We start from the raw sequence: 15,107 nt of genomic DNA on the forward strand, positions 1-15,107 counted from the left end.
ACCAACAGCTGAGGAGTGTGCACGGGCCCTGTGCTTTTAGGATGGCCCAGCACCCTTTAGTGATTTGGCTAATCAGCCTCACCTTCAACGATCTTCGATTCCCTTGTCATCAGCATGTGAAACTGCTGAAATAATGCCGATTGAGTGGACCTTCCCAGAGTGCCTTAAACTTACGAACATCTGTTTCATTTTAAACTGGATAACATTGCATTATTATAAACATCTGGAACCAGAAGGAAATGTACAAATGTAGTGTTCACAATTTGCTATCATAGTGAGGGCTGACAGAATTATTAGTCACTGAGCCTTTAAATAACATTTGTTTGTAAAGTTGTTTTATTCTTTGGTTTTCAGTTTAATGCCAACTTGGGTCATATCAACTTTCCAAAATGTCATGAGCTTTGTGTGTTTTATCGTTAATTTAATTTTCCTTGAAATTCCCAGAACATCAAATGGAAGTTTTAAATTTTTTAAAAGTGTTATTTGAAAGAAAGAATCCAAGAACAAATTGCTTTAACATGTTCAGTGAATAAGGACTCATCTCTAAGGGATTAATGTAATACAGAGATTAAGAATGCAGGCTACAGGGTTGGAATTCCTGGATTCACGTACCACACCCCACTTATCAGCTCTGTGACTCTTGGTAGAATATCTAACTCATCCGTTAACTGGAAATAATTCTCTTTATCCCATAGGGTTGTGGTAAGAATTCAGTGAGACAGTACAAAGCAGTGTTGAAGTCAGTCAGGGCTAAAGTGTGGCATAACCTTCAGTTAATGTTAGGAATTGTAGAAAGGCAGATAATGATGGACGGAGTCTTAGATCTCTTACCACCACTCCTTCCCTCTCCCCTACCCACTTAACAGTATATCATGGTGGCTTTTCTATTTCAGTTTTTAAAGTTCTACCTTTTTCTTTTGAGTAGTTCCACTTCATTTCATTGAAGAAAAGAATCATGACCATTTTTCTGTTACTGGACATTTGGGTTATTTCATTGTTCACTGTTTAAAGATCTCTGTACTTGTAGTTTCTTGTTCCCTCCCACATTCCCCTAAAATCTTTGAAGGTTGTGTTTTGAGATTGGTCTTCAGTACAGCTGCTGTAATTTATTTCATTATTTTGTAAGCACTTGTTTGCTGTGACATCAAAAAGAGTTTGCGCTCACTTCGCATAAAATTAAGTAATTATTGGACATGCCGTCTTTTAAATGGAAGAGCTGAACTCTTTTCAAGAGGGCAGTAGGAGTGTATTTTGTCAGTTAGGAAAGAAATCGCTTAAGAGCTTTTATTGAAAACGCCTTATGGCCTGTCTCAGAAATTCAAACCTAAGCTCATTAGTTGGTTTATGATTGTGTAAAGCGCACATCTCTAAGATAACCATAACCCGGTATGGAGAGTTTTCTCATTTATAGTTGATGAGGTTTCTTTCCCCTGAAATTGTTTCTCCTCAAATTGCAGTTTAGCTTATGTATTAAAAACTGCTCAGTCATAATCAGTGCTGGGAGCAGGAGCCTCCCATGACCTTCCTGCCTGTGCCGGCGACCCCAGCCAGCTGCAAGAAGGAGCTCTAAAAACACAAACTGAGTCTTGCTACTCCCTTGCTCAGACCCACCCAGCGTGTGTGTGTGTGTGTGTGTGTGTGTGTGTGTGTGTGTGGTCTCATCACACTTAGAAAACATCCAGGGTTTGGTCATGGCCTGCATGGCTCTACATGACCAGCTGGCCCTGCCAGTTCTCTGACTGTACCTCCTGTGGCCACTGCCTTGCCCTTCTCTTGTAGCCACACTGGCCTTCTTGCTCTTGCTCCTCTACTTCAAGGATACCACACCCATCTTCTGCATTTGCTCTTCTCCCTCTCTCCCTTATTTCTGTTCTGATCTCTCATCTTCCTGATGATTTCTTCCTCTCACCCTATTTTCCGGCACTCCTCATTATGTCTTGCCTCCAGCCTGCTAGATTATTCTTCAGGGCAGAACCACTCGTTATACTGTGTGTTGCCAGCACCTAGAGCACTATCTGGCACAGTGGACGTATTCAGTTAATAATGGTTGAGTGAATGAAGGAATAAACAAAGGGGAGCTACTCATAGAATATAATGTATGATGCTGTATTTTGAGACTTTGAATAGTCATCATGGAAACTGAGTAGATGTTTTAGCTTTTCAAGTTAAAGAGGCCAGGAAAATGAAGCTGTTCACTTTATTTTTCCCAGCACAGACATGGAATTTCTGAGAATTGTTTTAAAAGCAGAAGTTTCACAGACTGATTTCTCTTTTTTGAGTATCATTATCTTCTGCTTCTTTACTCTTATATTTGTATCTTACACCATGAGAGCCTTTTCGAGTCTTTATTCTCATCTCAACTGCCCACCTGCCGGCCACTGCCATCATCCCCCCATCTCTTCTCAAATCACTGATGACAGATTTTCAGTATATTCAGGGTTTCTCCCTAAGAAAATATGCAGTATACAGCAGGCTCATTGTAAGAATATTCCTTTTTATACGGAGGAATCGGAGTGGGTTTCAAAATGTTTCTTGGGTGGCTTCTGGCAGTCCTCATAGGCCGTCTGGGGGTTTCAGGGAGATGGATTGTGTCCCCATCTCAGTCTCACCAAGAGTATATTTCTGGTTTTGTTTTATGTATTAGTAAGATTGTGTTTGTATAAAAATTTTCTCCCTGCAAATTAAAGTCAGAGCACCTATGAAATTGGAAGGCTCTCTTGGTCCTTTTCAGGGAATCACAGAAAGTCTTGGAACAGGGTCTTGTGGCCTTGAGAATTGAAGATGGCAGGCAAAGGGCATCAGTGCTGGGCGAGTCTGACTGGTTCTGGTCCAAAGAGGCATTTAATTGTTGTCTCTACCTTCAAGTTACTCAGTTACAAGAGTTCCTGAGCTACTGGCCTAGATTCGACTTGGCAGTGTGCACAGGTGCCCTTGACTTTGCTGCCGTCTTACTTTCCCCTCTTTCAGTTTCCCTTTCTCCTCAGTGCTTTTGTTTGCAGCACAACATTGTTATGGCAACTTGATGCTAACGAGGCTCCTGCCTCTGTGCGTTTGAGGAAGGCTCATCCGATTTCTGTTAAATAAGTAGATTTCCCTTCATGACCTCAATTTCCAAGGTATTCAGAATCTTCTATTAAAACGAGTACATTAACTTATCAAAGCCAAAATGTTAACAAATTTGTGAAGTATTTGAACTCTATCACTGCATGTATCTGGAAATCTCAAACAGAAGAGACTTTTAGGATCACATTTACAGTACCACCCAGATAGAAAGCAGTTTATTTTTGAGTGAACGAACGTAACATTAAACACAAGTTGCCTAGACTCTCGACATTTTTAAAATTATATTTTTACAGAAGCTGTTGTATAATAGTGCAATCCTTTTTAAAAATCCCATTTCAATTTTGACTTCCACCTTATCGTTAGCTATAAGAGATGGGGGTTGCTGTCTCATTTTCCTTGAATATTCTTTCCTATTCTAGTACCTTGAAGATTTTAAGTAAATGAAGGAGTGGATGAGCAAGTGATGTGAACTTATCGTAGAAAGGAACTCTAGCAATGGGAGGAAAGCTTTGGGACTTGGCGGCTTGGCACAGGGCAAAATAAAGCATACATGCAGGAAATAGTTAGCTGCCTGGTAAGAAGAAAGACTAGGGTCAGAACAAAAAAGTGCTGTAGATGTCCTATGAAGGAAAAACGTCCTTCTCCTGGGAAGGAATTGGTATGCTGTCATGCCCGGCGTACTGTAGGATTCTGTAACTTTTATAAACCCCCACCTTCACAGGAAGTCAATCCAGTCTCTCTTCGGGTGTTTTCAGTATGGTTTATAATGGATTTTATGGGATGTTTGGATTTACTTTATACATATTGTTGACAAATTATATCTATACTGTAAAATACAAAAGAATTTTTCCTAATTGAAAATTGTCTGGTCAGCTCATTCTAGAGTGCATTTCTTGCATGTTAGAATTTCTTACATTCTTGAAGTGAAGTTTATTTTGACTGTTACAAGAACCATTAACTAAACACTTCATAGAAGATGTGACTTATAACAGTATTCCTTACTGGGAGGTTTTTGCTTGCTTTCTTCTTTTTGACCTTTGGCTGTGAAAAGGATTGTACATTGTCATTTAGAAAGGCATAACATTAATAAACTGCTATTAAGGAAATGGTCATTGAAATACTTCATGAGAAAAGGAATTTAAGTGTATAACAATCATATTTAAGTAGCTAATCACAAATCCCCTTTTTTCTTTAAAAAGACACAATATCAAGGTTATATGGTAATTTCTCTTTTTTCACCCTAAATTCTAACCCACTATTGATTATCTCTGAAATGTTAGCTTGTGAATCTGGATAATTGTTAAAAACAGAAAAGTGCAAGCTACAAATGAGAGCCTAGGTCCTTGCTTAGATGTAAATAGTTTTCCTATAAATTAAAAAAGAATTTTTTTTTTTTTGAGACGGCGTTTCACTCTGTTGCCCAGGCTAGAGTACAGTGGTGCAATCTCGGCTCACTGCAACCTCCGCCTCCTGGGTTCAAGCTATTCTCCTGCCTCAGCCCCCCAAGTAGCTGGGATTATAGGCGCGTGCCACCACACCTGGCTAATTTTTTTTTTTTTTTCAGTAGAGATAGGGTTTCACCATGTTGGTCAGGCTGGTCTCAAACTCCTGACCTCATGATCTGCCCACCTCAGCCTCCCAAAGTGCTGGGATTACAGTTGTGAGCCACCGGGCCTGGCCTCAAACATTTTTAAAGCCACCCAAATCCTATAAAATAATGCCAGTGTTTCAGGCTGTAGAAAATGTCTCTTGAGAGTGATATCTTGTAACATGTATTACTTATATATGTAAGTCAGTTTTCAACAGAGCTGCTGTGAATTACTGTTTTATGGCCTAATTCATTAAAAAGAATTGCCTAATTGTGTTGTCGAAACTTAGGCACTAAGGCAGAGTAATAAGAAAGGGAACCTTGCTAAACATGGAGTGTGTTTTGGCTGAATAATATCAAGGAAACAGCTGTCAAAATATAGTGTTTGAGAATAGCTTTTTAAAATTTCTTTGTACGTAGAGTATTTTTATCAATTGCTAAGTACTTATGAAATGCTCTATTATCCTAATTTATGAATTTCTCCAAATGCCAGTAAAATGGACAAGGGTGATTTTTGCTCTTTTCAGTCTTACGCGTTCTTAGTAAAGTCTCAAGGAAATAGCTGGAAATGCTCTATTTTAATATGCATTGGGTGGTAGTCTTTAAACAGTAGGAATAATTCTTTTTATGTTTTGAGTTGACATGTTTTCAATACAAAGCATTAGTAAAACATTTTTTAAAGCCACCTAAATCCTATAAAATAATGCCAGTGTTTTAGGCTATAGAAAATGTCTCTTGAGAGTAATATATTGTAACATGTATTACTTATACATATATAGGTCAGTTTTCAACAGAGCTGCTGTGAATTACTGTTTTATGGCCTAATTCATTAAAAAGAATTCAGTCTATGCTAATGACATGGTAATTTTCTAACATATATACAAAGAAGAAGAAAATATGGTGAGCATACTGTTCTCCATTTTCTGTGCTGAGTTAAACTGCTATTTGTACAGAAATGAAACTGGATTATCCCTGCCCTAGTCAAGGCATGTCCTAGGGCAGGACCAATAACATCAGTTCTAAATGGAAGCTTCCGGGTTTCTCCATTTTGTCTAATTTGTGAGTTCATTCCTATTAGTGGTTTTTTAAATCTAGAATGTTACTGAGGCTGAGCATAGACCCTTTAGTAAGCTTTGAAAACACATTTCTTCTAAGCTATAGGGCATTTATAAGTGAGTCAGCAGTGTATACAAAGCACTTGTCCTCTGCAGAGAGATATTAACAGATGAAATGGAGGAATCAAGGAAGCAATTTAAGATGTATCATAGACCTAAAGGTAAAACTAAGACCACAAAGCTTCTAGAGGAAAACTTTATATAAAATGCCTTCCCAACCTTTGGTTGGTTTTTTAGTGTGCAAAATTTCTTAGCCACAAAGCAAAAAAAATTTAAGTTTTCTGAGCATCTTCCTGACGAGAAAAAAGAATTGTGGTCTGGTTCTTGAACTTTCCCAGCAGTGTGACCCCCAAAACCAAGACTACTTCCTGCTTTGAGACCAGAGGAGACATTGGCCTCTCTGGGCTTGCCGAAGAAGGGAGAAAAAGAACAGAAAGAAGCAATTGAATATATTGATGACGTACAAAAGGAAATACAGGCTGGGCACGGTGGTTCACGCCTGTACTCTGGGGGGCTGAGGTGGGTGGATCACCTGAGGTTGGGAGTTTGAGATCAGCCTGACCAACATGGAGAAACCCCATCTCTACTAAAAATACAAAATTAGCCAGGCATGGTGGTGCATGCCTGTGATCCCAGCTACTTGGGAGGCTGAGGCAGGAGAATCACTAGAACCCGTGAGGTGGAGGTTGCAGTGACCTGAGATAGCACCATTGCACTCCAGCCTGGGCAACAGGAGTGAAACTCTGTCTCACAAAAAGAAAAAAAAAAAGAAAAAGAAGAAATTCAGAGACTTAATGAACAAGCCAGTGGGGAGATTGTGAAAGCAGAACAGAAATATAACAAATTCTGCCAACCATTTTTTGGAATAGGTCAGCATCGATTGCCCAAATCTCAAATTTTTGGGTAACAGCATTTGTCAGCCATCCACAAGTGTCTACATTACTTGGGGAGGAAGACAAAGAGGTACTGTATTATTTGAAGAGTTGAAGTGACAGAATTTGAAGGTATTAAATCAGGTTACAGAAAGATTTTTATTTTGATGAAAATCTTTAGTTTGAAAATAAAGTTATCTCCAAGGAATTTCATCTGAATGAGAGTGGTGATCTATTTTCAGAGTCCACTGAAATCAAATGGAAATCTGGAAAGGATATGATGAAAAAGTTCCAGTCAAATGCAGAGTAAAGTCAGCAGGAAGAGACAGCACGAAGAACCAGAGAACTTCTTTACCTGGTTTACTGACCGTTCTGATGCAGGTGTTGTTGAGTTAGGAGAGGTCATCAAAGATAATATTGGCCAAATCCATTACAGTACTACTTGGCTTTCAATATGGATGATGAAGAAAGGGAAGGAGATGAAAATGATGATGAAGGATGGGAAGATATTGATAAAGAAAGGGGATAAGGATGAAGGTGAAGAAGATGAAGATGATGAAAGGGAGGAAAGAAAGGGGGATGAAAGAGACAATGACTAATAGAACACTGATAGGTTCCAACTTTCCTTTTTAAAAATTTTCTCCAGTTCCTGGGAGCAAACTCTGTGTGTGTGTGTGTGTGTGTGTGTGTGTGTGTGTGTGTGTGTGTTTTCTCTTGGGCTCGGTTGCCTTGTTCTTGAGGTCTCTTTTCTCTACACCATGGTTCTCAACTTATTTGGGGGGAAAATAACTTGAGCAGAATACAATGGGGAAAGAATCTCTAACTCCTTTCTGTTCCAAATTCATTTTTACCCCTTCTTGTCTGAACAAAAACTGTATGGATTCAATACCACTGAACTCTGTGGGGAAAAAAGAAAAACCTCCTTTCGCTCTGCTGGAAGTTGGATGGCGCTAAGCCCGTGTGTAGTAGTGCACAGAATTTTAGCACTTTTCTTCCTTTCTCTGTGTATTAGGCTCAGAACACTGTGTCTTTGTGTGAATATGGATAGTTAGCATTTGCCAACGTGTATCTGTCTACTTTCTCTTGTTTAAAAAAAAAACAACAAAAAATGGGGCCATGTAAGGTCAGCAGAGGGTGAGTTTGAGATGTCTGGGTGGGTTTAGCGTGTATTTTGACAACATGGCTTTTCCTTTGGAATATTTAATTGTGATGTTTATTGGACATCCTTGCAGTTTAACATGACATGTTTAAAGTAAGTTTTCTCCTAATGATGACTCTTGCCCTGCCACTTGATGGGACAATCTGCAGAACCTGCAGGATATTATTTAGAATTCACATTCTCTATTGTACTTTCGTTCCTGTCCATTTTAAAGTTTTATTTTTATTTTACTGGAAAGGAAAGATGACACTTAGTTTTAAATGTTAAAAGTGTACAAGTCGCTTTGTTAGAATAAAACTAAATGTGTACACATACCCCAAAACCAAAACAAAAACCCCAAATTTAAAACTTTAATTTTTTTTTGTAGACACCATTAAGAAAATGAAGGCAAGCCGTAGATTGGGGAGTAAATATTCACAAAAATATCTCTGTTAAAGGCTCAGACTGTTTAAATAATTTTCATTACTCTGTAATGAAAAAACAAACTCAGTTTCTTAAAAAAATGCCGAAAAGATGCAAACAAATACTTTACAAAGGAAGCTGTTTGGTCAAGGAGCACATGAAAAGATTCTCAGCCTCATTTGTCAACAGGGAAATACAAATTAACAATAAGGTAGTACTTTCACCTATTAGAATGGAAAAAAAAAAACTTGACAATGTCAAGAATTGACGAGGAAATAGAATAATTGAGACTTTGGTATATTTTTGGTTGGAGTGTAAAATAGTAAATCTACTTTGAATAATAGGTCACTTCTTATCAAGTTAAACATGTTGCTTCCTTGTGACCTTATAATTTCACTCCTAGGTGTTTACCCAGGAGAAATGAAAGTGTATGTCCGTAGAAAGACTTACATTAGAATATTCATAGCAACTTTTTTCACAATAGCCAAAAGTTGGGAACAACCCAAATGCTCATCAACAGATTAAAATGGGTGAACAAATTGTGGTATACTCATAGAATAGAATACCATGTGGTGATCCAGAGGGTGATACATGCCAACAATATAGATAAATCTCAAAACATGGCTGAACAAAACAAGTTAAATCTCAAAACATGTTGAACAAAACAAGTCAGACACAAATGACTATGTACCTTGTGATTGCATTTCAGTGTAGTTCTAATACTGGTAAAACTAAGCTCTAATGAGAGAAATTAGGAACGTAGATGGCTGTGCCTAGAAAAGAGAATGATTAAATTTTTGTGATGGAAATATTATTTATCTTAATTGAGGTGGTGATTATATGGTGTCAAACCTTGTTGAATTGTACACTTAAAATCTAATTTTCATTTATTGTATGTGGTTTATACCCCAGTATAAATTAGTGAGGGGAAAAAGTCAAAGGCATAAAACTTGCTCTTGAAGCAATACGGATGTTGAGCATACACAGAGCAGATTGTAATGTGTGTGTAAATGGTATAGGATGCTTGAGAGAGGGCAGAAATGGCAGGGAGTGTGTACCGCATGAGCTTGCAGGAAAAGGCAAGATAAACAGAAAAGGCTTTCTGGACAATAGATGGTTTGTGCTGTGTTTTGAAGATGCAAAGAGGTAAATGTTTTTAGGACTTGGGGAGAAGATTTCTCAAATAGGGTCAAGGTTTCTCAAGTCAAGAGGTCAAGATAAAAATAAAACAGGACATGTTTTTGGGCCAATAAACATAAATTGAAGTAGTTTTCCTACTCAGTGTATCATTCCAATAGTGTCAGTCTATCATTTCCCATATATAAGTATCATGTCCCTCTTTCAAGACTCATCTTCATTCTGCTTCTGTTCTCCACGTGCACCAGCACACAGTGGTTTTTCCTCCCCTCAAATTCCCATTTTTTAACTTATAAATTAAAAGCGCCATTTAATTTTTCTTAGATTATATCCTGTTTTTCAGTGTTATCTTCTTACAAAGTGCATACTCAGGAGAGGTAGTTTGTCCTCTGCCACAAGTAAAATGTTGAGTATACAACCACATTCTGGTTAAGATTTGGTGGGTAGAGGTTGACAGATGTGCAGGAGGTGGGGACATCTGTGGATATGGACTGAAGTGTGGAGTTGTAGATTTTCTTCTTTGTATGAGGGTTAATGGCTCTAATGTTTTGGCTCTCAACTATGTACCACGCATGATAACTCTTACAGTCATTCTTCTAGGTAGATATTTTTGTTCTGTTTTCTACAGATGAGTCAACTGAGCAGGGAGAGGTTAAGGAACACACTGGAATTTTGAATGCAAGTTGAGTATCTCTAATCCCAAAATCTGAAGTCTGAAATGCTTCAATATCCGAAAACTTTTTGAGGGCTGACATGACTTTCAAAAGAAATGTTCACTGGAGCATTTCAGATTGGGGATGCTCAACGGTTAAGTATAATGCAAATATTCCAAAATCTGAAAAAATCTGAAATCTGAAACACTCCTGATCCAAAGCCTTTGGATCAAGGAATATTCAACCAGTATATCTCTTTGGCTTCCTTTGTTCTTATAGTCATCAGAGCACCACACTATGTTACTGGGGAAGAAGATGATGATGGCAATGACAGCAATAAACATTGATTGTGGTTTTTTTTTTTGAGAAGGAGTCTTACTCTGTCGCACAGGCTGTAGTGCAGTGATGCGATCTCAGCTCACTGCCACCTCTGCCTCCCGGGCTCAGGCATTTCTCTTGCCTCAGCCTCCTGAGTAGCTGGGATTACAGGCACACACCACCATGCCCGGCTAATTTTTGTATATATATATATTTTTTTTAGTAGAGACGGGGTTTCACTATGTTGACCAAGCTGGTTGCGAACTTCTGACCTTGTGATCCGCCCGCCTCAGCCTCTCAAAGTGCTGGGATTACAGGCATGAGCCACCACCCCTGGCCTGATTCTGTTTTTATGCCAGTTACTGTTCTGGGCAATTTATGTATGTAACTCATTTAATCTCCATAACTTAGGAAAATGATGTATAGAGTTAAGTGAGTTTATTAAGGTTGTATCAGAATAAGTGGTAGAGTCAAGATTTGAAGCCAGAAAGTCTGATTCTAGAATGCACACTTTTCATTATTATGCTATATACTACTTGGCATTGTATACGTAGGGACTGGTTGTCTTCCTTAGAACAAGGCATATACTGTTTCTTAATTGGGGTAGGAGTGGATTTAAATAAAACTTGGTGATGCAGACTGTTGTTTTCAAACCATATTTAGTTAGTTATTTAAGACCCTCATTTTTGTCCATTCATATAACATTTATTGAAAATTTCACTGTGTTATGAGGCTAAGCCAGAGTCTGTTCTTTTGAGGGCCTTTAAAGTCTAGGAGTGGGTCTGGATTTTTTAAATCACGTGGCTTCTAAAGCATTTTAAAATTCTCACGCTACTTGAACTAAACAGAGAAACTGGATTTGACTGGCACTGTGCTGAAGTCATGGCTCCTGAAGGAAAATTGGTGCAGGTATCTAATGAACCAACCCATACTCAGAAAAAAGGCCTTGCTGCCCCAAACCAAAAGATTAAGCAATGAATGTGCACTTTGTATTTAAAATTAAAATAATGTATTTAAGGTTTCTAAAAATAATTCCTACTTAACCTGTATTTTTCCTTAACCAACTTGCCTCAGTAGTACCAGTTATAAGGACAGCTGCTGTGTATCAAACTCAGTGATAACAGGGACAAATGGTCTGACATCTTAGGTTTTCTTTTTATCTCAGACCATATCCTCCCTCTTCCTTTTTTCACTTCTATAAAGGTAGTGCTTATAGGCATATTTATAGTGGGGAAAGAGGCAGTGAAATCCTTGTGCAAAAACATAGGTAGGCAGTTTTAGGGGCCAGGAGAGAAAGAACATTCAACACTAAAGGCCACCTCCTAGGACATTTAACTGAACTAAGTATCGTTTTTCATATTCTATTTTTGTCATCTGTACATGCAGGACTATCAGCTCCCAGCTGGATTAAGGTTAGGGATTTGGATCTAGTCAGTAAATGACTTCTGATGAGATTGGAATCGTCTCCAAATCCCCATTAAGGAAATAAAAATGTAATCTTATAATATGCCCAAAGATTGTTGTCATAACTGAATGACTATTAATTCCTAGGACTGATGATGTTAAGGTTTGTTGATGTGTCTGTTAGAATGTAAGCTACAAGAGGCCCAGAACCTTTTCATCACACCATCCCTACTATCCTAGAATGTTGGCTGCCTCGTGGTAAGGAATCAGTGTTGAATGAATAAATGACTGAAATATCTCTAGAGTGAGAAGGGAATTTCATTCATCATCTGTAGCAGGATGGAAATGTTCTTAGATGAAGCCTTGTATTAGCTCTCCTGCCAACCTTTGACCTTAGGGCTGGACTCACTAAGAAGATTGCATCAGCAACAGGTGAGTTCTTTCCAGCCAGGTATCTCTCCCACTATAGAAGGTGGCACATTTCCCATCTGCTTGGTATAAATGGCTCCTAGAGTCTAGAGGCTTTGAGTGATGTGATGAAAATAAGTGTGTATGATCCTGGAAAGTTTCGAGGATCAGATTTTCTTTTTTCCAAGTGATCACACCACAAGTGTACGGATTGCTTTGGGTCAAACCTCAGAAGTCAAATAATTGATTTTTTCCTCTTTTCTTTGATACCTTAACCTCAACAGCAGATGTCATATAATTGGGTAGAAGCCACCACAACTCTCTGCCTGTTCTCTGAATGATGAGGGGTCAGAACATGATATCTAAGGCCTTTGATGTTTTTCAAAAACAACAGATGGGAAGTTTCAGTGAAGAATAAAAAGCTAGCAATTTAATTTATACCGAGTAAAGACAAAAATTTCAAAGGAATTTAATCAGATCTAAAAACATATGACCAGTATTTCACTTTGACTTTAAAAGAACAGGTGGATTGAGAAGCTTTGCTGTGGTAAACTTGGTTTTTCAGTGAATTAATGTAGCTGAATGATTACTATAAAAATAGCGTTCATTAATTACTAGTTTTATGCTTTTTAAGGGTGCTAGGGAGGAAAATAAAACTCCCTGTAAAGAAGAACCAAAAAATTCAGGAAAGAGGGTTTTGGAGACCTGATTCCTCACACTACTTAGGAAGCTGGGAATTTAAAATAGATTTTATATAGTTTGGTTGTAGGTATTTTTTCTTATCAAGATAGGATATTTGTGCTGAAGCTGATGTATCTAGCTGTGCTGCTCAGACTTTTAGGAGGCAATGCATCTTTTAGTATTGCGGGGTGATGGTGGGGAGGCTATGGGTGTAGCACCAGAGTACAGCAGCAGACTTGAAGCTAATTTGAAGTCCCAAGCAGTAGACAGCATCTGACCACTGAAATGCCTTCTTAGCATCCAGTATGAACTGGCAGGGTGATCATGCTGATGACCATAATTAATTTATTGTATGGTCAAGGACACTTTTGAGATAGAAAGGAGGCACTGTTTTCAATTATGCTCAGACAATAGGTAAAAACTGGAGCTGTCCCAGGACACGGGGTCACCCAAAATTGAATGTGCAACAAAATTACCTGGAGGGCTTGTTGAAACAGATTGCTGGGCTCCACCCCCATTGTTTCTGATTCTGTAGGTTTGGAGTCAATAATTTGCATGTCTAACAAGCTCACTGGTGATGTTGATTCAGCTGGTCTAGGCCCTAGACTTTGCGATGCACTGCTCTACCCAAACAAACTTGGCAGTCTTGTACTGATATAATTTTCAGTTAAATGAAACTCTCCTTATTGTTCATCATCCTCCACTAGACAGCCTTTGGTGGCTGAGGATGCTCGTGACGATGGCAGAATATGCTTGTGTTGGCGTCAGCCTACTTCCTGGACTGGTCTGTTTTTGGTATTCTAGAGACCGCTCACACTGGGAGGCTGCAACAGCTCACCTGTGACCGACCTAACTTTTAAGGAAATCCTGGAGCCAAATGGAATAAACCTGATGACTTCTGAGTTCTCAGAGCCTTAGGCTTAGGGAATCCTCAACATCTAAATTCACTCTAGAAGCACTTTATAGAGTGAACGTTACTCTAGGGAACAGTATTCTTCTGTTCAGCACTTTAGAAGCATCATAGGTGTAGTAGGAAATATCTGTCAATCTTCCTTTTTTTTTCTTTTGGTCGTAAATAATATGCTTAATCATGGGGATAATATAGTCTTTTTATTTTTAAGCATTTATTCATTATTTTGCTCACTAATTAACTAGCTTAGATTGAATGAGGAACCTGTAGACAGTTTTGTTGGTAAGGCAAATGCAACTGTGGAATTCCTCTGTACATAAGTGGGTCCCAAAGTGTGTCTCAGGTCAGCAGCATTCAGCCTCACCTGGGAATTTGCTAGAAATGCAAATTCTTAAGCCCCAGCCTAGTCACATTGAATCAGAAGCTCTGGGGGGGGATAAAGCCCAAGGAACCGTGTTTTAACAAGCCTTCCAGGTGATTCTGATGTGGGTTAAAGTTTGAAAAGCAATATTGTAGCTAGTTTTATGTTATATTTTTCCCTGTTTTGATCTACAAAGGTATTGAAATATCTGAATTATGTTTCTAAGTAGTCTGATATCTAATTACATAAACATTTACCTTGATAAAATTAGTTTTTATAATGAAAATAATGATGTCAGACCTTATTTACTGAATACTTTTTATACATACAATCATGCACTGCATAATGGTATCTTGGTCAGTGAAGAACTGCATATGCACTTGTAGTCCCATAAGATTATAATGAGTTGTATAATGGCGTGTGCTCTATCATCTAGGTTTATGTAATTATAATCTATGATGTGTGTACAACAGTGAAATCACCTAAGGATGTATTTATCAGAATGTGTCTCCGTTGTTAAACAACACATAGCTGCATCACTGTGTTAAAGACTTTACAAATATTATCTGATTTAATCCTTACAGTGCTGTTTTACTGATAAGGTGGGGAGGAGGGGCACTCCTGACATTGAGAGGCTTTTTTCCCTACTCCTTTCCCCTTTTCCTGTCCACTTGTATTCTGTTTAAACATGTTAGCAATAATTAATAATCATTTGTTTTTAGCTATAACTTTTTCTCAAAGTAAATGTACATGGTACTAGATAAAACATTTTTATAGCCGGGGAATTTTAAATAGTATCCTAAAAATACATGGTTGAAGAGGATGGAATATTGAAGGACATGGTGATGGTGACTGGGTGGCTTGGTGGAAGGGCAGGGAGTGGATATACCTATAGTGAGGCTGGGCTGATTGGAATCCTGTGGGCTGCAGGAGCCACCCATGGTGAATGGAGTGAAGGCGTCCTCCCTGTGCTCAGAGGATTCAAGGCTCCTGAGTAGATAAGCTGGGTGGCCTTGCTCAGGATAGTCACACCCTC

The 15,107-nt window shown here is 38.5% G+C and overlaps 2 protein-coding genes across 14 annotated transcripts in view; one reads left to right on the plus strand and one right to left on the minus strand.

Annotated features, from left to right (window-relative positions):
* Window positions 1–15,107, plus strand: part of LOC105463701 (mediator complex subunit 12L) — a 338,063-nt gene that overhangs the window by 167,922 nt on the left and 155,034 nt on the right. The window lies entirely within an intron of this gene.
* LOC105463699 (purinergic receptor P2Y14) overlaps window positions 1–15,107 on the minus strand; it is a 64,312-nt gene that overhangs the window by 47,591 nt on the left and 1,614 nt on the right. The window lies entirely within an intron of this gene.

Source organism: Macaca nemestrina, chromosome 2, assembly GCF_043159975.1.
Source record: "Macaca nemestrina isolate mMacNem1 chromosome 2, mMacNem.hap1, whole genome shotgun sequence".
Lineage (NCBI taxonomy): Eukaryota > Metazoa > Chordata > Mammalia > Primates > Cercopithecidae > Macaca > Macaca nemestrina.